The sequence below is a fragment of the Bos javanicus genome, chromosome 19 (genome assembly GCF_032452875.1).
Source record: "Bos javanicus breed banteng chromosome 19, ARS-OSU_banteng_1.0, whole genome shotgun sequence".
Taxonomy (NCBI): Eukaryota; Metazoa; Chordata; class Mammalia; order Artiodactyla; family Bovidae; genus Bos; species Bos javanicus.
In genome coordinates, this window is record NC_083886.1 from 60,115,098 (window position 1) to 60,137,574 (window position 22,477).

A 22,477-nucleotide genomic window follows, 5' to 3' on the forward strand; every position below is an offset into this window, starting at 1 on the left:
CCCGTGGACTGTAGCCTGCCAGGCTCCTCTGTCCTTGGAATTCTCCAGGCCAGAATACTGGAGTGGGTAGTCATTTTTTTCTCCAGGGACTCTTCCCAACCCAGGGATCGAACCCAGAAAGCAGATGCTAATATCCTCTGTCTGTGCCAGATGAGAAAGCTGAGGCAAACATACTAACTGCAGCCTGACAGTCACACAGCACCTTGCTGACGGCAAGCAGGGTGGCAACCAGCTAGGTTTGTCTGACTCCAGGGTTACCGGGGGGTGGAGGGTGGGGCTGGACGGGTTCACCCTGGGCAGAATTTAGCTTGGCATGTCCCACCTTATGGGCTTACTAGGAGGCTCAGTGGGAAAGAATCCGCCTTCCAATGTAGAAGACTCGGATTCAATCCCTGAGTCAACAAGATCCCCTGGAGGAGGAAATGGCAACCCGCTCCAGTATTCTTCCCTGGAGAATCTCATGGACAGAGGAGCCTGGCATGCTACAGCCCATAGCGTGGGAGGGAGTCACACATGACTGGGGGACTAAGCTTGCACAGGGTCCCACTTTATGCACATAGGCCGGCCTAGACCAGAGGGAGCTGACAATGAGGCTGGAATCTCAGCCTGGTCTTGGAAGTTAAGGCCCAGGGGAGGACTCCCATCATTCCTAAGGTACTCTGCGTTTGTTGGCTGGAAGTTCAGTTCAGTTCAGTCGCTCAGTCGTGTCTGACTCTTTGCGACCCCATGGACTGCAGCATGCCAGGCCTCCCTGTCCATCACCAACTCCCGGAGCTCGTTCAAACTCATGTCCATTGAGTCGGTGATGCCATCCAACCATTTTATCCTCTGTCTTCCCCTTCTCCTCCCGCCTGCGATCTTTCCCAGCATCTGGGGCTTTTAGACAGAACTCCATCTCCCGAGAAGCAGTTCGGCCCCGCCCCGCTCCCTTCGCGCGCTCCGCCCGCCCTGCCCCGGCCCCCGCCGCTATATAAGGGCCGGATGGTCCGGCCACTGGTAGAGCGCGCGGTGGCGCGGGCGCGGAACTGCGACTCTGAGAATCTGTACCCTGCAGCGGCGCTGCCTCGGCGCTTCTCACCTGCGTCTCTCTTGCCGGCCTGGCGCCCGCCCCACGCCGCCCGGCCCCGCGCACCTGTAGACCCGAGGCCCAGACTGCCTCTGACCCTGGTGCTTTTCCGGGCTTGGCGGAGGGGTTCCCGGCGGGGATTCCTGGGGTCGCGCTGGTGATAAGCAGGGAAGAAAGACTAGCTGCTGCGTCCAAGCTGGGTGCTCTCCGAGCGCAGGGAGGCAGGCTGCGATCGGCGGGGCGCAGCTGGGGGAGCCCGGGCCGGCGAACCTGCGCGCGATCTCCGCGGGTCCCCAGCGCCGAGGCCAGGACGGCCGGCGCTTTGGCCTTGGATGGAAATGGGGACTGGTCCTCCGGGCCCTCTACCGTGGATTACTTGGTGCATCTCTGCCGGGCTTGATGAACCACGACCTCGTCTCCATCCGTGGATTGGTGCGTGCTACCCAACAGTCGGGTCGTTTCCCTGGAGGTAAGTCTCCCCGCGATTCGGGGAGGAGGGGATAGGATATGACCCCCTGCGTCGCTTTATGAAGGTCTTGCGGTTCTGGGTTGAGAATTTTGTTCTTGTAATTGACATCTTCTCAGAGGCCGTTTTAGCCATCGTTTGCCTCCAGGCGGAGCGGATTCCCGGTGGTCATCGCCTATCTTGGGCGCCCTGGCTATCGCCCTTCCAATGCCGCCTAGCCACCGGCCGCCCCGCGGAACAGGGCCCCGGCCTGGGGTGAGGTCCGCGTCCTCCTGGTCCCCGCCCGACTCCCTGGCGCTTACTGTCTTCTAAGCACGTCGCGCTGCGGGGCCCGTTACCTCGGTGAGCTCGCGACGTCTGCTTGCCTGCGACCCAGAGTGCGATCTAGGGGCAGCGCTTGGCTCCCCTCTCCCCGTGGGGGGTGGGGAATGTCTCCGGTCCCCGTCCTGGTCGCCGAAGAGCGGCTTTACTGCAAGGACCGCGCCACCCATCAGGGGGTTCACTGAATGGGTGAGAGGTGTTAGGAATTCCCTCCAATGCTACTAACCACCGCCTCCCCCATCAGTGCAGACTGTTAGTGGAAGAGGTCCCCCCCCACCCCACCGCCCCCTCCCCTCTCCGCGCCAGCCTCAGGAGGGGGGCTTCGTCTTGAGTCCTGAACTGAAAGCAAACTGCTTCTGCATCCACAGCTCCCCTCTCTCCTCCTTTTGTGCGGGCGCCTGGGAGCAGCACCCTGCCTTGTCACCAAGTAGGCTCTGCGTACTTGTTTGTTGAGTGAATGACTGAGCCAGGCCACCTTGATGTGCGGATTAACACGGGGCCTCCTTTCCCTTGTCCTTTGGCACTTGCCCTCACCTCTGGTGACTTGCCTCCCGAAGACTGTTTCCTGGGGATGCTTTCCCAGGTGGGAGATTCCTTCCCCTCTCTCCTCCAGCCCTGTCTGCAGTGTGTTTGTGATGGTCCACTTCCTGTCCAGTGGTCCCCCCTGCATAGAACACGTCTGGAAGCTGTCCAGGTCTCCCCTGGGCGCCAGGGCCTCCTGTGAGCACGTGCTTGGGAAGGTGGTAGAATCAGGCGCCGATGCAAGAAAAAAGATGATGTGTTGGTTCTGCTCCTTTCCCGGGAGCCAGTGTTCTGGCCACACCCAGGTCCCTGGTACTGCCTGCGTGGTGCAGGGTGTACCCTATGGTCCTGCCCACCCTCTCAGGGAGAGGAGCTGTTGAAATTGTCCCACTGATGGCCTGGAAGCCCACCTTTGCATCCCCATCTGATTTTTAAAAGTAATCCGCTGTCCTTTCTGTGTCTTTTATAGAAAACTACAAAAAAAAAAAAAATTGCAAAATTCAGGAAACACCCAGTTCCCACAGTAATGCTGGCAATTTGACATGTTTTCTCACTGCTGAAACCCCTGCAATGTATACAACGTTGGTTCCCGCTCTATCCCCCGCCTCGCTTTTTTTTTGAACATTTCCCCACATAATGACTGTATTCGCTGCAGACACTGAATCATAGTTTGCGTGACAATTCTCCCATTGTTGGACACCGAGGTATTTCCAAATTTTTACCCTTTGAAGTCATGCATTGGTGAATGTCTTTTGTACATAAGGATTTGTCCACATTTTGAATTATTTCCTTTGGAAAATTCCCAGAAGTCACTCTTTGCTCTAAATCAGTCATGCCTAAAATAAAAGGAGTGCCCTTCTTGGTGCACTTTTACCAGGTGGGCTTGGAGGAAGACTACAGCGCTTAGCCTGCGGATAATACCGCAACTGGGAGCCAGGATACAGTAGGAGCCCAGACAGTGCTCACTGGGTGAATGCCGTGTTTCGTTGCCTTTTGTTTTTCCTGAAGCAAAGAATTGATCAGCACTGGCTGTGAGAGTAATTTAAAATTTGCCTTCAGGGTTGGGATTGAAATTATTTTAGCAATGCCGGAGATTGAGATTTACGAGGAAGCTGGATTCAAAATGCTGTCCTTTTACAAATTATTACTGTTTAGAAAACCCGCTTATTTATATTTATCTGTGGCTGTGCTGGGTCTTCGTTGCTGGGCAGGCTTTTCTCTAGTTGCTGTGAGTGGGGGCTACCCTCTAGGTACGGTGCCTGGGGTTCTCACTGCGGAGCACAGGCTCTGGGCGTGTGGGCTCAGTGGTTGTGGCTCCTGGGCTCTAGGCACAGGCTCAGTAGTTGTGGCGCGTGGACTTAGTTTTGCCGACGCGTGTGGGATCTTCTTGGGATCAGGGATCGAACCCGTGTCCCCTGCATTGGCAGGCGGATTCATCATTGAGCCGCCAGGGAAGGTCTATTATCAACTTTCGATTTTGATAGAAGTCTAGATTTTTGGGAAAGTTGCAAAACTAATACATGGAGTTCCCTTATACCCTTCACCCAGCTTCCTTGTGTGTTAACATCTTATAGATCCACAGTGAGATAATCAGCGTGGGGATTAATAGTAATAGGATACTTTGAACCCATCTTTAGGCCTCATTCACATTTTCCCAATTGTCCCACTAATGTCTTTTTTTCTGGCCCATGATCCATTTCAGGATCCTGAGTGGCAGAAAGTGCTGTCATGTAAAAACGTGAACGTTGAGAGTGATTCAGCAGGCTGTCTTCTTTAAAAACGACTTACTTGAGGCATGATTGACATACAAAAAGCCGTACGTGTTTCATGTCTGAAACTCGGTGAGTTTGGTCATATAAATACACTGTGAAACTGACACCACAATCCATGCCATAAACATACTCATCACCTCCAAAAGTTTCTTCCCCCCTCTTATTTACTATTTTATCATTTCTTGACAGCAAAAGCAGTTAACAGAAGAGCTACCCTCTTAGCAAATTTTCAAATGTCCAATGCCCACAAACTCAGTCACTCAGTTGTGTCTGCCTCTTTGCGACCCCATGGACTGTAGCCCGGCAGGCTCCTCAGTCCTCGGGATTTTTCAGGCAGGAATACTGGAGTGGGTTGCCATTTCCATCTCCAGGGGATCTTCCTGGCCCAGGGGTTGAACTTGCGGCTCCTGTGGCTCCTGCATTGCAGGTGGATTCTTTACCACTGAGCAGGGAGGCCCTCAAGTATCCAATACAGGATCATTGACCATAAGTGCTGTGCTTCACGGGCTAAAGCTGTGCATCTCGTCAGACCGTCTTTATTCTGGAGGTTTAAAATTGAGAAGTCTGTTCCATCTTCTCCCGCAGGTCAACTCACCCCCTCCTCCCTGTTTATGGCCGGCAGGGCAGATGAGCCCCTTCAGGGTGTGGAGGGAAGAGGACTCTTGATCACGAGTGGTTGGTGCGTCCCCGTATACCCTCTCTTTCCTCTGTGGACCTTCCCTGGGAGAGAGAGGTTTCAGTAGAAATTGGGTTACAGCCTGATCTGTCCTGACCTGCCTTGCGGGGTGGGGAGGAGGTGGAGGATGTCATCTGGGTTGCGTGAGAGCCCGCCGCCAAGCCCAGAACCCCCCACCGTCGGGCAGTCCGGCGTGCACTGCCTGGGGGTGACTCACGCTGCCTGAGCAGCAGGTGTGTCTGCTGCTAAGAGTGCAAACCAACCCAGTGAGGCAGAGTCTCCCGGTGATCCGAGCAGGTTAAAGGAACACGGACTTCTGCTCGTTCCTCGGGGTGGACTGAGGGTTTCGTCCAGCTGTCTTGGGCTGCGGAGGGGTCCCCCTCTTCTTTCGGGGTGAGCAGAGCCAGCCTGGAGGGGTGTTTGGAAGCGACTGCTGTGAATGGAAGCTGGCCCAGCGTCTTTGCATAAGAGAGCCCTTGTGTGGAGTTGAGGAGCCCCATGAAAGAGTTCCTTCTCCCTGCATCAGAGACTGCCGCAGCCCAGAGCTTCCTCCAACAATACACACGCAAACCCGGGCTGTCCTCTCCAGCCCGGCTGGTTGCCTGCACGTAGAGTGGAGGTGATGTTTGCTTGGGATGAGGAAGTTCTGAGGTTACTTAACTCTCAACTAGACACGTTTCTGTCATCCAGATGGAGTTTCTCGGTTACTGTCAGGGTCACCTAGACTTGATTTTTCTTATGCTCCCAGCCTTCCTATTATAGTTTGTAAACGGAAAGACGGTCATCCCCTCTCCCCCACCCCACCCCAGTGCCCTGGCGCAGACATTTTCTCTCACCAGCCAGCTCCAGTGAAGATCATAACAGGAAGTCTCAGTGGGAGAGGGCTTCGGGATGCTGGAGCCGAACAGTCCTGGAATAGCCCTCTGTCTACACCCGCCTTCTTCCCCTGCTCCGTGACTCCTCGAGGGCCCTCCCTGCCAGCTCTTCCCAGACCAGCTGCTCCAAGGGATTGTCTCCTTGGCCTGCACCCTGTGGTTTGCATAAAAAATGAATTGCTTGGCGAATTTGGTTAAAAAAAAAAAAAAGATTATTCTTAGCAACCATCCCACCCTCCCCCACCTTTAGAGGTTGTTTTGGTGTGTGTGGGGCGGGGACGGTGCTCCAGAGATGTGCGTTTTTAACAAGCTCCCTGGCCCTAGATGGACACTTGAAGAAACATGGAGTTGGTTGACTTCTTGGCCAGCTACAGCCAGAACTGAGCCTTTTCCCTCTCAGGGGTACCCAGCTGCAAAGCTTCTCTTCCTCCTCTTCCAAGAAGTCTCCCTGGCTTACCTCCACCTGGTGTGGTGCCCACATGTACTTAATTGGTTTTGCTGGGACGGGTTGTGACCTGGAAGTCTTGAAATCGGGTGCCCTTCGTTCGTGGTTAAGGCAGAAGGGGCTGCGTTTGGGTGAAGGGCAAAGAACTGCAGTTCTGGGCTTCAGGAGTAAGACCTTCAGCCTCTCCTCTGCGGTTCGTGAGTTTCCCCAGGGGCCGGGAAGATGCCCTTGAAAAGGCAGCCCCCTCGGGGTACTTGTGAGCCTAGGCAGGCCCTGCTACTCCTCTTCCTGAGCAGCAGCGTCCTAGGCAGTGTCGGCCCTCGACACGGAACTGGTTGGGTCCCCACGCCGTCACGGGAGAGCTGCACTCGCCTCCTTTGACGGGACGGGGTGGTCCTGGGTGAATTTCTTGTTCTTTGAACTGTGCCATTGGCGAAAGACGGTCTGTTGCAAACCCCCCGTACTCTACGGACTCGGTTTGAGCCTGGAAAAACGTCTATACACAACGAATCTCGGGTGATCACATGCTGTGCGAAGGGCCTGGAGGAAGTTTGTAAGCTCCAGGAATGCTGAAGTGGCAAGTTCCTGTCAAAGAACCCTTTCTGTGACGTGAATCATCACCTCCTCCCGTATTTGGTGTGTTCGTACAGGTTTCTGCACAGAAGGCCCGAAACCAGGTGCCTTCTGGAGTCGGTAAAAGCAGACGCGCCGCGTCCGGGCGAGTGACTAAGGGACTGCAGTCTGGGTCTCCTCAGGTCCGGGAGGCCCCCAGGTGCTTGGAAAGTGCTTCTTATAGGCTCTAATTCTAGTGGCTTTCAGACCCACTATATGTGTTCATATATCGATGGGCTCAGTTGTGTCCAATTCTTTGCCACCCTTTGGACTGTAGCCTGCCAGGCTCCTCTGTCCATGGGGTCTTTTGGGAATACTGGAGTGGGTGGCCATTTCCTCTTCCAGGGGATCTCCCTGACCCAGGGACGGACCCCACGTCTCCTGCATCTCCTGCGTTGGAGGAGGGTTCTTTACTTGCTGAGCCCTTGGGGGCTTTTAGGGTCTGATTTTAATGGCTCTCGGACCCGCTGCCGTTGCCTGAGACATGGGCTGTTACTTGCACTGGAGTTTTTCAACTGCTTTTGTGCCACTGCCCTGTTGGGTACCGTCTTCAGCGTGGTGGCGTGTCACCCCCCTTTTCCAGAAGAAGGTATTAAAGCACAAATGAGGTGGATGCCCACCCGGGAGGACCAGCCCCTAACTCCCGTGACAAGGGAATATTCTGGAAGCGCTGGTGGGGGGGGATGGAGAGAGGATTCATGATTTGAGGGGACTTTGGGGTGAATCCTCTCTGTCCACGTGTCTCGCAGGATCAGATTTTATATATGAAGTTTGCCGTACGTAGGCTTTTTTGAAAATAGCAATGACTTTCGTGGACTCCTTTTCTGTATGGTCATGTGGCCTAGAAGTGCCCTTTCGCGGCTGGCGGTCAGACGCCAGGTCTCTGACCGCTGGCGACTCCAGTGGGGCTGGGGTCAGCACCTGGGTCCAGATGACCCCCTCTGGTCTGGAGTTTTCTCCCCGGAGCTGTGAGCGGGCCCTGAAAGCTCTGTCTGATCCTGTTTGTCATCAGACGTCCCAAACCACGTGTGTCCGGCCTCAAGGTAGGGTTGGGGGGGGGCACCGGTGCTGAGAGGCTTTATTGACCCCTGGGGTCCCCGCGGGTGTGCCCCCCGGGGTTTGGGCTCCTTTGTCTCTCCTGACCTCTGCACTTTCCCCTGTGTGCTGGGTGGAAAGCGACCTTATGTCTCTGGAGCCATTATGAACGTGGTTCTTTTTCATTTTTCTTTTTTTCATTGCAATTTAAAAATATTTTTTTTTTCTTTAAATTAAACAGCAAGAAACAAAGCTGTTATTATTGTGGCTGGGGTGACAGAGCAGGGTTGTCCCCAGCCTGGGAGGAGGCTTTCTTTTCTTTGAGGGGAGGTGCCTTCCTGTGTGTGAGCTCAGTCGCTCAGTCGTGTCCGACTCTTTGCGACCCCATGGACTGCGGCCCACCAGACTCCTCTGTCCATGGGATTCTCCAGGCCAGAATACTGGAGTGGATTGCCATGCCCTCCTCCAGGGGAACTTACCAACCCAGGGATCCAGCCCAGGTCTCCTGCATTGCAGGTGGACTGTTTCCCATCTGAGACCCCAGGGAAGCCCCTTTGAGTGACCCCCGCCCATGACCCTTGCCTGTGACCTTGCCTCCTCTGGCTTCTCGTTAGATATCTGCCCACGGTCAGGCAGAGGGAGTTTCTCTGAGTTGAAGGGAGCCCGTGGCCACTGGCAAGCCAGTTGGGAAACGTAGAGGTTTGGGCATTTTAATTGAATTTCCTAAGTGGGCCCCAGGAGTGCGGTTAACCAGGGAGCTGAGCCGGCCCCGGCTTCGCGTTCCGCCCTGGCCACTGGGCTTTTCCGCCTTTCCTGGAACCGCTTTACTCATCGCTTCCCGCTGCTCTCTTTCATCCTGGCCCCTGCCCCGACCCCCTGCCCTGTGTATGAACCTGGATCCTTTCCTCTTTTCCAGATGTCTGTCTCTGCCCAGTCGCCCTGGGCATCTGTCTGTAGGATGCTGACTTGGGGACTCTGCTGGTGTGGCTGGGCTCACTGGCCAAACTGGTGTTGGATGTTGCCTGTTCCCTCTTCCCTCCACAGCCCCGTGTAAGGATGCAAAAAGTTCGAGCCACTGGCCAGCGCCGGCTGCTAGGGCCGTGGTGTTATGTTGGGAAGAGAGAGAAGCCAGCCTCAGGCAGGCAGGAGCAGGTGGTCTACAGCCTGTCTCCCTTGGTCCTGACAGCCCTGGATATGGGCACTCCCATCTCTGACATCTGGGCCTTAGAGAGTTGAAGGAGCGTCCTTACATCCCCAGAGCTTTACAGGATGAAGCCCTGGTTCCGAGACAGCTCATGGCATGTGCCCAGTGCTGGGTTCCCGTCCCGCCCCCTCACCAGTACCCGTGTGACCTTGTACACGTTGCTGAGACTCTCTGCATTCCGTTCCTCACCTGTGGTTGTTGTTTAGTAAGCCCTGTCCGACTAAGCCCTGTCCAACTGGACTAAGCACTGTCCAACTCTTTGTGACCCCGTGGACTGCAGCACACCAGGCTCCCTGTCCTTCACTGTCTCCAGAGTTTGCTCGCATCATGTCTACTGAGTCGATGATGCGATCCAACCATTTCATCCTCTGTCACCCCCTCTCCTCTTGCCGTCAGTCTTTCAATCTTTCCCAGCATCAGGGTCGTTTGCAATGAATCAGCTCTTCACATTAGGTGGACAAAGTATTAGAGCTTCAGCTTCAGCATCAGTCCTTCCAGTGAATATTCAGGGTTGATTTCCTTTAGGATTGACTGTTTTGATCTCCTTGCAATCCAAGGGACTCTCAAGAGTCTTCTCCAGCACCACAGTTCGAAAGCCAATTCTTCAGAGTTCAGCCTTCTTTATGGTCCAACTCTCAGGTCTCTACATGACTACTAGAAAGGAGCAGGTATCTTTTAATTTCCTCATCCATCAAAGAAGGGTATTTTTAGGTGGCTCGATTTTGGTTGCCAGCTATAGAGAAACCAGCTCTAACTGGCTGAGACCACGGAGCTCGAGGGTGTCCACCTAACTGAAAAGTCTGGGTGTTGTGATTTTGGGGATCTCCTTGGCTTTGTGTTTTTCTCTAGTTCTTTTCATCTGTCGTGGAAGCGGGAAGAGCAGAAGCCTGGGCAGGCCCCCTGCCTCTGCGGACCCAGAGGAAGAAGGAAGATGCCCGAGGGACAGCCCCGGAAGTGCGCTCAGCCCTGGACCCGTCCCGTGGCCGGGAGGGGGAGCGCACCGATTGCATCCTGTGCTCACTGCCCTGCACCTGCGTCTGTGGGTGGAGGCCCTTCCCTCCCCAGAGCCGCGGGGACTCTGCAAGGTGGGAGGATGCAGAGACACGGCCTCGGATGTTTACTGTGGACGGCTGGGCTCCTGGATGACGCAGCAGAGCGGTTTGTGGCGGGGGCGAGGAATTGGTCCTCTTCACCTTGGGCTACATAGGAGCTGCGAGAGTCCATGCCTGACCATTCATGGAGACTGATATAGGAATGAACCTCCGCAGTTCTCTCCTCTGAATTGCTGAACCCGAGAGTCTATTTTTTCATGGGAGATCATCTCCATCAGGGAGCCAGGAAGTCCAGCCTCACAGTGTCCACCGCTTGTTCCTGGAACAGCAGCCCGGTGCATGGAATGGCATCTCTCCCTGAGATTTCTTCAGAGCGAAGACAAGCTCCTTTCTTAACTCTGAGCATCTCCTGAGCAGTGGTGGCAGAGCGGTCCCTTGCTTGATATGAGAAGCCCTGCAATGGGAGCTGCAGACTTCTTGCCGGGCTCTTGTGTATGGCAACTCAGGCAGGAGATGGAGCTTCCTGTTTTAACCAAATGAGGGGCTCACCCTAGGGCAGCTGCCCAAGTGAGTCAACTTAGACGGTTCCACTGTGTTTGCACATCCCTGGTCCGACTTGTATCCCAGCTTCTGGGGGCTGCTTGTAAGCTGTGCTTTTCAGGCTGTTGGGCTCAAGGTGTGTGTGTGTGTGTGTGTGTGTGTGTGTGTGTGCCCACGTACTCAGTCATGTCTGACTCTTTGCAATCCCCTGGACTGTAACCCACCAGGCTTTTCTGTCTGTGGGATTATCCCAGGTGAGAATACTGGAGTGGACTGCCATCTCCTTCTCTGGGGATCTTGCCAACCCAAGGATCTAACCCATGTCTCTTGTGTCTCCTGCATTGGCCGGCGGATTCTTTACTGCTGAGCCACCAGGGAAGCCTGAGCTAAAGGTAGGGGACCCCGTTTTCCTTATACAGGTAGCCATTGTTTGAGGAGCTGTGACTCATGCTCACCAGTTGTAGAGCTCTTAAAGGAAACCCTCCCGCCCTGACAGCTGCTCCTAGCTGTCCTCATTCACTGTCGGTAGAAAAGCTCATTGTCACGGTGATAGATGGTTTCCTCTCAGCTGGGATATGGCCGGGCCTTTTAAGGGAGCGTGGAGAAGTGCAGGGCTGAGGGTGTGGGGAAGGCGATCCACGTCCCAGGAAGCTGCTAGCTATGGCATGTAGCATTGCCCCATTTAATAGATGAGGAAATGGAGGCTTCCAGGACTTAAGTTACTTTTCCGAAGTCACTTTGCTGGCCAGCGGCAGAGCTAGAAGCCATCTGCTTCCAGGCTGGCACGTGACTGTCCAGCTCGGAGTTGCAAGCTTGGCTTCCTGCTGCTTCTGGGAAATGCTTTGACATTGTCGTTCAGCCACTGAGTTGTGTCTGACTCTTTGACTGCAGCACGCCAGGCTCCCCTGTCTTTCACTGTTGCCTGGAGTTTGCTCAAATTCATGTCCATTGAATCAGCGATGCCATCCAGCCATCTCATCCTCTGCCGTCCCCTTCTCCTTTTGCCCTCAGTCTTTCCCAGCATCAGGATCTTTTCCAATGAGACAGCTCTTTGCATCAGGTGGTCAGTGTTGGAGCTTCAGCTTCAGCGTCAGTCCTTCCAATGAATGTTGAGGAAACATTCTGGAAGGTGCTAGAAGTCACGAATCATAGTGTTTTGATAGCTTTTCTAGCGCTCTCATCACCCTTCATGTCTTCCTCCCCAGTAACCCACCAGTAAGTCTAAAACAGTGCTTCCTCCTCCTTCTCCTGTTGGAGGTGAGGCCAGAATCCTTTCAGGAGCAGAGGTGGAAATAGACTTTGCTGTCCTCTGCAGAGACGACAGTGAACTCCACGAAGAAGGTTAACACCAACAATTCACTGAGATGCATCTCATCTCCTGGAGTTTCCCTGATGAAGAATTCTCAGGAGCTGCTCCCCACGTTCTGGGTCGTTCCCCTAGTTCTAATTCATCTGCTTTGCCGTCCTCACGTTCCTCTCTACAGATGTAATATCAGGTTTGGAGAGCTACAAGTCACCGCACACCCCAGTGGCCAGCACGGATCAGGATTCAGATGCTGGTCCGCTTGATTTTCAGACCAGCACATTTTCGCATCGGATGGTCCCGACTCTGTTCACTTAGGAGGTGTGCCTGTCCGGAGCAGGCATGGGCATCGTGCCCTTTGTTGCTGAAATCCTACAGAGGATGCCCAGGGCTTACCGAGTTGGGTTACCGCCATGTCTTCCATCTCCCACAATCGTAAGCACGTAGAATGGGGATTGTGGGGAGGGCCTGGCTCCTTGATGAAGAAGGCTTGGAAGGGTAGGTGCACGTGTTTGAGTGGGACTGGAGCGTCGTCAAGGCATTCGATGGAAATGTTGTGTTGAGGATGCTAGCTTTTATTTACTGGGACAGAGCTGTGTGCGCTTTACTCCGTGAGTGCAAAGCCTCGATGAGTTTTCAGAGCAGACTCACGGCCAGGCATGCCCTTCTGATGTTATACTTGGAAATGAGGTGAGCTCCCCAGTGTGATGGAAGCCCAGGTGGCCTCAGTGGTAAAGAATCTGCCTACCAACATAGGAGAAGTAAGAGACTCAGATTCAATCCTGGGTCGGGAAGATCCCCTGGAAAAGGGCATGGCAACCCACTCCAGTATTCTTGCCCGGAGAATCCTATGGACAGAGGAGCCTGGCGGGCTACAGTCCACGGGGTCGCAGAGTTGGGCACAACTGAACGACTGAGCGTGCACGCGCGATGCTGTGCCATCGTCACCATCAAATGTGATGAGGACCAGGCGGAACACTGCCCCGTCTAAGCTGCGCTCTGTCAGCCACCGTGTACTCTGTCCGTCGCACAAAGAACCTTTTAACCGGTGTGATTGGGAGGGTACAGGAATCCAATATTCTTGTCCAGTAATTGCCAGATTAGACTTCACACTCCCCCAGGCGCTGCTAACTCTGCTTTCGCAGTGTGGTCTTTTTCCTCCGATCCTTCCCTTCCCTGAACTTCTGTGGCTCCGACAGCCTGTAACATTACACGTTGATGCTGTTTAGCTGCTGAGTCGTGTTCGACTCTTTCATGACCCCGTGGCCTGTAGCCCACCAGACTCCTCTGTCCATGGGATGTTCCAGACGAGAATGTTGGAGGTTGCCGTTTCCTTCTCCAGGGGATCCTCCCAACCCAGGGATTGAACCTGGGTCTCCTGCATTGGCAGGCAGCTTCTTTACTGCTGAGCCACCAGGGTAGCCCCATGACACTGTATCCTGCCTGCTAGCAGTGTTTATTGTTTCGCATGCATGGATCTTTCTTCTTCAGTGACGTCAGATGTGTGTGCCGTCTGATTTCAGAGCACCTGGCCTGATGCCAACTCCGGTACAGACCACGTGTGCTCAGCAATCCAACTGGGCCGAGGCTCACGCAGCTCTGTCAGCTCGCTGCTCTGGGTGTGTGGGTGCTGGGTCCATGGACCCTGCCTAGGGGACCCCAACACTGTGTCTGTGGGTGCTGGGTCCTTGGACCCCATCTAGGGGACCCCATCACCATGTGTGTGGGTGGTAGGTCCTTGGACCCCGCATAGGGGACCCCAACACTGTGTCTGTGGGTGCTGGGTCCTTGGACCCCATCTAGGGGACCCCAACACCGTGTGTGTGGGTGTTGGGTCCATGGACCCTGTCTAGGGGACCCCAACACCGTGACTGTGGGTGTTGGGTCCATGGACCCTGTCTAGGGGACCCCAACACCGTGTGTGTGGGTGCTGGGTCCTTGGACCCCGTCTAGAGGACCCTAGCACATTCTGTTGGAGAAACAGCTGCAGGCGTCTCGCTTTCAGACGGTATGCCTGGTCTTTGCTTGGTGTGGTCCTGAGCACTTTACTCCCTCTTTGTGCCACATAACAGTTGCTCGGCCGAGAGCCTTGGGCTCTGCCCGTCTCAGTCTCTTACTTGCCTATAGTTTGGGGACAACTTGTGTCACATCTGGGTCCTCAGTTTCCTCCCTTCGGACTTTAGACGTGGACTGAGCGGCTCCTTGATTAATTTCAGCCCAGAGGATGTTTGCCCTTGTTTCCCTCACTGTTGTGGGCAGATGACCTGAGCAAGGCAGGCAAGAAGAGACCCCCAGTCCTTGCCAGCCGTCACACCACCCCAGCTCTTGTGCAGCTTCGCTTGTTGGAGAAACCCTCAGTTCAGCTTAAACGAAATCAAAACACACAACAGGCTCATGGGGCCATCTTCTGAAACATCCTCGGTGACAGTTTGGGATGTCCTTGGAAGTCTGTTAGGGTGACCTTGTACCAAAATCAACAACTCGAAAAGTAAACGGGGGCATTCCCTGACAGTGCAGTGGTTTAGGCTCTGCGCTTCCACCGCAGGGGGTGAGGGTTCCGGCCCTGGTTGGGGATTTTAGACCCTGCATGCGACGCGGCCAAAAAAAAAAAAACAGTAAAATATTATTTTCAAAAAACAAATGGCCCTCCTTACCCTGTGGATGGAGAGATTTTTGTTTCTCTAAGGGCCTTCGGGCACCCTTGCCTCCCCCGTTCCGGAGTGAATGTTTGGACTCAGTCTGCCTTCCAAGGACTGATGATGGAACAGACGCCCTTCACGTAGGGAAAAACAAGACGAGCTTTTTTTCTGCCGGCTGGTGGCTTCACATCCTGGGTTTGGGAGGCTCCCAGATGGGGAACCGGCAAAGCAAACAGGTTCGAGTAGAAGTCTGCTCGTGGGGCCCATGCTCTGCTGGCCTGTGCCCCGTTCTCAGGCTGAGATGTCTTCCTACAACCTGGATTGTTCTGGGGAGTGAGACGTCCACCCCACGCCCCCTCCCCTTCCCACCCTGACCTCCCTCCCTTCCTCTTAAGAAAAAAAAAATCCTTCCCTCTTACAGCATCCGTGTCTTTAAGAATTCTGTCTATTGTCGCCCGGGACAGAGACCCTTCTGTGAGAGTCTGTTGGAGGCCTGTCCTCGGTGACACCCCGCCCCCCGTATTAAAAGACCATTGGAACAAGTTCCCCATTCTCCTCTGGAGAGGGTCCCCCTGTCCCGGGCCAAGCCACTCTTAAGGGAGCGTTTATCCTGGGACACTCGGTTTACAAAGCCCGCTGGAGTGTCAGATAAGCTCACTCAGACCCGCGAGGGGAGGAAGACAAAACTCCTTTTATTTCCAGCCCCCGGGGGAAGACTGGCAGAGACCTCGTGCTGGAGATGGGGGGTTGCTACTGAGGAGCCTGGGAGGGGGCTTGGGCAGGGCTGGTGCTGGAGGGTTAAGAATTGGCATCTTATCATTTTAATTTTGGGGGGAATCTCCGCGTGGGGCTCTAACTCCGCTGAAATCACCTTGTGTCTCCTCTCTAAATTGCTGAGATGCTCTTCGGCAAGTCTGTCTTGATCTGCCAGGGAGAAATTGCTGGTTTCTTTTGCTTACCTACTTGGATTAAAAATAAAAACACCTCACCCACGCGGGGGGCCAGGCCCCATCTGCGTGTGTTTGTTTAGAAGATGCCCGATACCAGGGACTCTGGGTGGCAGACGTCTGGGGTACATTTAGCCACCTGGCTGTGTGCGTGTGCACGCTCGCCCCATCTAGGAGTGTGTTTGTGTGTGTGTGGGTGTGGGTGTTTGCACTCGGTTGGCATGAATCCCGTCTGGGGGGTGTGTCGGGGGTCGGCACCCACTGCCTCCCCAGGTGGCCATAGCTGCAACTCTCTGGTGCATAACTGCTCGGTGGCTCAGTATTGTCCGACTCTTTGCGACCCCGTGGACTGTAGCCCGCCAGGCCCCTCTGTCCTGGGGATTCTCCAGGCCAGAATCCTAGAGCGGGTTGTCATTTGCTTCTCCAGGGGATCTTCCCGATTGAACTCCGGTCTCCTGTGTTGCAGGCGGATTCTTTAGCGCGGAGCCACCAGGGAAGCCTTACTCTCTGGGGTAGCCTTTTTGCAGTACATGGTTTTGAGCTTTGCACTCGGTGCTGTGACCGAGACGTTTCCTCGGCGGGCTGTCCACACTGGACTGGCCTTTGTGCACCCGCACGCGTGTGGATGTCTTGGTCCTCACCGCATCCTCCAGACCCGGCACGCTCAGCTCAGAGAAGGAAAGCACCTCCCCCTGCGTCGCCCAGCAGGGGCCTCCGGGCACCTCTGGCCCTGCTGTGTCTGCTTCTGAAGTCTCTGCCCAAAGCTGGAGGCCGGGCGGAGGGTCCCGGGCGGGAGGAGGGCAGCTAGGGGAACCGAGGCCACTCCCGGCCCTTGCCTCCCTGCCCAGACTGTGCTTGTGGTCTTGTCCGCTCCCTCCCCGGCGGTGCTGGGACCCGCCGCAGGTGCCGGGGAGTGAAGCCGAGTGTCACCGCCTACCCTGTGTCCCTGGCACCGTGTGCCTAGGGGGGCGGTGCTCAGCACCCAGGGGCACCAGCTCCAGGGGTCAAGCGGCAGACAGGCCAGAGCTGGTGCCCTCGGTCGGAGTTGGGAGGGAGGTGCCCGGGTGCGGTGGCAAACAAGCGGACTGGGGAGCCTCGTGGGAGCTGTGGCCGAGGAAGAGCCTTGGAGAGGGGAGCCCTGACCCAGCTCTCGGCCCCGAATCTGGGACCCCCCTCCTCTCGGGGCAGAGTGGCGGGCCCGTTGGACTTGCGTGTATGAGTCGGGAGCCCGAGGGCCTGTGTTCCACCCTGCAGTCCCCCCTTCTTCCCATCCGGGAGCGCACGGCTGGGAGGAGGTGGGCAGGGGTCTGGGGGCGGCAGGAATGCCCCCTCAGCCGAGCCTGAGGGTGCCCAGTGGCAGGAGGCACCTGGGTCCCTGTGCAGAGCCCTCTGGCTCATCCACCCTGCTGAGGGCGGACAGAGTCAGTGAAGCTCGGGAGTCAAGGTGCCCATGTCCTGGGTGGTAGATTTCTCCCGATGGGTGGTTGGTGAACCGGCTCACCGAGCATGGCGTCAGGGCTCCAGGAGGTTGGCTGCAGAGGTCTGAGGGGGGCTGTTGTCTCCTTTTTGCTTTCTTTTGCCCCCAATGAAAGCTGGGGGCTTCTCAGGCAGCTCAGTGGTAAAGAATCCGCCTGCAACGAAGAGGATGCAGGAGGTCACTGGTTCCACCCCTGGGTTGGGAAGATGCCCTGAAGGACACGACAACCCACGCCAGGATTCTTGCCTGGAGGATCCCCAGGACAGAGGAGCCTGGTGGGCTGCAGTCCATGGGATTGCAAAGAGTCGGACACGGCTGAAGTGACTGAGCACGCATGCACAAAGGCTGGAGGCTCAGGGGACGGTTCTGTAGCCTCTGAAGCAGTCCGTTTGTAGGTCTGTGTGTGGACGGGGGGACGCGCGTCTTAGCCGTGTCCTCGGGCAAACTCCGACTTCAAACAGCTAAGTCCTCCAGGCTGATGCTCACCTGTCTTTGGACCCCAGCAGCCCCTCTGATGGCACCTGACCGACCCCATCCCCTGGACCAGCGGGGAGGAAAATCTGTACTGGTTAATCCTTCCTGCCCCGTTCATCTTCGACTCTGCCTTCCCGTGGATGAAAGGCGTGTTTTGGGGAAACCCACCGAGTAGCCTTCCGCCCCTCTGTCCGCTGCCTTCCCTTCGATTCCAGGCCTGAGCGGGAGGAAGGGAGGAAGGGCCTGGTTCACGGATGCTGCTGCGTCTGTCTGGACCGAATCCTCACCTGGTACCGCGCAGAGGGGGTGGCCCCACTAGACAGGCCTGTCTCTCTCTCCGCCTGACATAAGCCTCCTGTTCCCTGGCTGGGGGAGGGCGGCCCTTAGCACAAGGGAGACTTCAGACAGCACGGGGGGAGCCGGGCAGGCGAGCAGGGTTCGTGGCGGGAGGTGGGCAGCGTTGTCATTTATTAGGTCTGCTGAGACAACGCAGGGCTTGTCTCCAGGGTACGGAGATGCCTGCAGAGGGCGGCCAGGATGGGAGCCGGCAGAAGGAAAACAAGCACAGGTCTGCTGAAAGTGTGGGGACCCCGGGGCAGGGAAGAAAGCACCTTTGTTTGGGGAGGTCAGGGCCCGCGAGGGCGGGGGCGCAGGGAGAGGGTGTGTTGGGGGGACTCGGGCACAGAGAGGAGCGAGGCTTCGTTCCCCGGAGCCTGACGGGGCTTGACGAGAAGGGGACCCTCGCTCGATTCAGGTGTCCGGGTGGCTGGTCCTGATGCCCCACCTTCGGGGGCGGATCTGGGGGGACTGCTTCCTTATCAGCCCTGCCCCCTGAGAAGAGACCTGGGCTTCGGGAGGGAGGGTAGAGAGAGGGGTCTGCCTTGATGCAGGGGTGCCCGGGACGCTGCAGTTTTACCTGCTACTCAGGCTGGCTGGAGAAGCCCCCAGGAGATGGGCGAGGCCCTGCGGGATGTGTGTGTGTGGGGTCCTCTGACCTCACGGTGCAGATGGAGACCTCGGTCTCGGGAGGCAGTGGGGAGACCCACCCCCAAGCCCTCTGCTCTGAGCACCTCCCTGCTCCCCACGACTTCATCTCTCCACTGACACCTCTGCCGCCCCCGTGGACATGTGTCCCCAAACCCGGTGGCTTGTCTTGGCTCCTAACCAGCGGTCATTTGGTTTTTAGCCCAACGGGCTTGCGGATCCGCGGGTGGTTTCCCACTGCCCTTTCTCTTTGGCAGAAGGGAGGTCCCTGCGGTCCGGGGAGAATTAATTTGCCCGTTTCATGTGATGAGTGCGTGGGGGGCCCCACAGGGCGTGGCTGGCCCAGGAGAAGGACAGAGGACCCTGTCCCTCTTCCCCCGGCTGCAGCCTGACCCACCGCGAGAAGTCCGTTCTCGTGAGCCTGGGCTGCCGGCTGCCGGCCGCCGGCCTGTGGAGCTGGTGGGGACCCTGCGGCTGGTTCTGGACTCAGCTCTGGGCCTCCCAGGGGCCTGCTGCAGCCCCCGTCATGCTGCCGCTGCTGGGGGAGACGCGTGGTCAGAGATGGGAATCCTGCAGCGTTGAGTCTGACCTTGGCTGCCGCTGAGAGTTAGTGACAAGCACTCACGGTGTTAGCTAATGAGAGCTGCTATTCTGTGTTCCTCACATTCTACACACACGCCCATGCACAGACACAGACACGCAGGCATGTCTACACACGTGTAGGCGTGTTGGGACACACATGTAGCCATGTTCTCACACATGTAGATGTGTTCATGCAGACACACGCACACACATCTAGGCATGTTTGGACACATACATGTAGGCAGGTTCGGACACACATACGTGTAGACATGTTCATACATGCCGACATGTTCACACACATGTAGGCATGCCCATACACGTAGGCATGTTCGGACACACACATGTAGGCATGTTCGGACACACACACGTGTAGACGTGTTCAGACATGCAGACTTGTTCACACATGTGTAGGCATGCTCACACATACATGCAGGCATGTTTGGACACGTGCGTATAGACATGTTCACACATGCAGGCATGTTCACACACATGTAGGCACACCCACACACATAGGCATGTTCGGACACACATATGTGTAGACGTGTTCACACATGCAGGCATGTTCACACATGTGTAGGCATGCTCACACACACACGTAGGCATGTTTGGTCACATACGTGTAGACGTGTTCACACATGCAGGCATGTTCACACGTGTGTAGGCATGCCCGCACACATGTAGGCATGTTTGGACACACACACACAGATAACACGTACACACTCATTTCTGCAGTGGCCTCGTGAAGCAGGCATACTGTCCCTGTTTTGCAGATGAGGACCCTGAGGCACAGAGAGGACACGTGACTTATGAAACTCATGCGGCTGGGAAGGGGCGCAGCTGAGACAGGTGCCGGGAGGGACCAGTCTCTCCCCCGAAGGGAACGGCTGTGAGCTGTTCAGGGTCAGGGCCTCTTTCATGGTGCGTCAGGAGCCCAGGGCCAAAGAGGTGCTGCCCAGCCTGGCTTTGCATCTGAGCTGAGGGGTCGGGGGTTTCTGGGGAGGAAGGGAGGCTCTCGGAGGCCAGGTTCTGCCAGGCGGGTCCTTCACAGCTCGTCCACGGCCCGGCTTCACTCGCTGTGACTCGAGGGTTCTCCTGATGCTCACTGAGCCCCTGCTGTGTGCCCAGCCCCACGGCCTTCTTCACACGAGCTGCCTCGTTCCCCCTGCCATGAGCCTCGGAAGGGACTGCTGATGGGCTTGAGTGTCCGCCGGGCATCGCAGCTGGGAGGAGGCACAGCTGGATTGAATGCGACCTTAGGGCAGGAGGGACAGCCCTTCCTCTGCCCTCCTGCTTCAGGGTGTTCCTGCCAGCCCCCAGCTCCTCTGAGCATCCCCCCTCCAGACCACCCACCCCTCTACCCTTGGGCTCTTCAGCACTGACTTCTAGGATCCTGGTTATGAGGTTTTGTCCTCAGCTATCTTGAGTTGCTCTGTAAACGTCTCAAAAGGTGGTAAACAGGAAAATAGCCTTTCCCATTGCTTTTGTTTCCCTGAAGCTCCTGCCTCAGCGCCAGGCGTGCTGCATAGGTCTCTCTGTTGCTATTTAGTCGCTGAGTTCTGACTCTTTGGGACCGCATGGAGTGTAGCCCGCCAGGCTCCTCTGTCCATAGGTTTTCCCAGGCAAGAATTCTGGAGAGGGTTGCCATTCTTGTCTCCAGATCTGCCCAACCCAGGGATCGAACCCCTGTCTCTCCTGTCTCCTGCATTGGCTACTACCAGGGAGAACCTGTTAAATTAAAAGAAAAAAAATGCCAGAAGTGGCACTGCAGGGCCTGTGAGCTGTGCCTTCTGGTGACGTTACACATAGGAGTGAATATTATAGCATCATTTTACAAGTGAACAAACCTTTCAGGGCTTGGAGAAGTTGGGGAGCGTGCCTGGGACCAAAGAGCTGGGAATGGGCTCAGCCTTTTAGACCTCGAAGCAGGAGTCCACCCGGCTGACCATCAGCTGGGACTGTGTCCCTGAGGTTAGGGGACAAGGGCCATCCTTGGTAAGGGCCACTCATGCCAGGTGGCAGCTTGGAGACTGATGGCCAGTTCTGTTCCCTCCAGCCTGCCTGCCTCTGTGAAGTGAAGTGTTAGTTGCTCAGTCATGCCTGACTGTTTGTGACCCCACGGACTGCAGCCCACTGGGCTCCTCTGTCCATGGGATTTTCCAGGTAAGGATACTGGAGTGGGTTGCCATTTCCTTCTCCAGGGGATCTTTCCAACCCAGGGATTGAACTGGGTTTCCTGCAGGCAAGATTCTTTACCGACTGAGCTACGAGGGAAGCCTGCCTCACCACCAGCTTTTCATTTGTAAGCTAGCTTTATCGAGATTTGCTTTACATACCTTAAAATCCATCTGTTGTAAATGTACAACGCAGTGACTTTGAGTAAACGCGCAGAGTTACGCGATCATTGCCACAATCCAGTTTAGAACACTTCCGTCAGCCTCCAGAGGTTTCCTCGATGCCTGTTTCCTGCCTTGGCAGGCGAGTTGTTTACCACTGGCGGCACCTAGGGAGCCCTGCTTCTTCTCGAACCCCCTAGTCAAAGTGCTGAAGCAGAATTGTACTCCGCGGGCCCTGGATATGTGACGGAAGAGTGGACGTTAGGGCAGAAGCCAGAGAGAACGGGTGTTCGTGTGGTTTGTACGTGTCTCTGATTTTGCACATCCTGGGGCTTAGAAATGCCATTGCCCACTTCTCCTCTATGCCCCCACTTCAGGGCAAACAGATGGGGAAACAGTGGAAACAGTGACAGGCTTTATTTTCTTGGGCTCCAAAATCACTGCAGATGGTGACTGCAGCCATGAAACTGAAAGACGCTTGCTCCTTGGAAGGAAAGCTGTGACCAACCTAGACAGCATATTTAAAAGCAGAGATGTTACTTTGCCAACAAAGATATGTCTAGTCAAAGCTATGGTTTTTCCAGCAGTCATGTATGGATGTGAGAGGTGGACTACATGAAAGCTGAGTGCCAAAAATTGATGCTTTTGAGCTGTGGTGTTGGAGAAGGCTCTTGAGAGTCCCTTGGACTGCAAGGAGATCCAACCAGTCCATCCTAAAGGAGATCAGTCCTGAATATTCATTGGAGGAACTGATGCTGAGGCTGAAGCTCCAATATTTGGTCACCTGATGTGAAGAACTGACTCATTGGAAAAGACCCTGATGCTGGGAAAGATTGAAGGCAGGAGGAGAAGGGGATGAAGAGGATGGGATGGCTGGATGGCATCACCGACTTGATGGACATGGGGTATGAGTAAGCTCCGGGAGTTGGTGATGGACAGGGAGGCCTGGCATGCTGTAGTCCATGGTGTTGCAAAGAGCTGGACACGACTGAGCGACTCACTGAACAACAACCTCTGTTTTTAAGACCCACACCTCTTACTGAGATGCGCGCTTGTCACTGAGCTTTGATAACATCTTAGAGGTTTCTGCTTTGCCTTCTGAGTGCTCTCCTGCCTATAAAGAGGAGGAGAAAAACGAGTTAGCATACAATG

General features: G+C 55.6%; 1 long non-coding RNA gene across 2 annotated transcripts in view; it reads left to right on the top strand.

Annotated features, from left to right (window-relative positions):
* The first annotated feature begins 971 nt into the window (after positions 1–971).
* LOC133232949 (uncharacterized) overlaps positions 972–22,477 on the top strand; it is a 160,219-nt gene continuing 138,713 nt past the window's right edge. Inside the window, exon 1 of one of the 2 annotated variants that reach the window (XR_009731516.1) lies at positions 972–1,535. This is a non-coding gene — a long non-coding RNA (uncharacterized LOC133232949). The remainder of the gene's footprint in view (positions 1,536–22,477) is intronic. The other variant, XR_009731515.1, reaches the window with a different exon arrangement.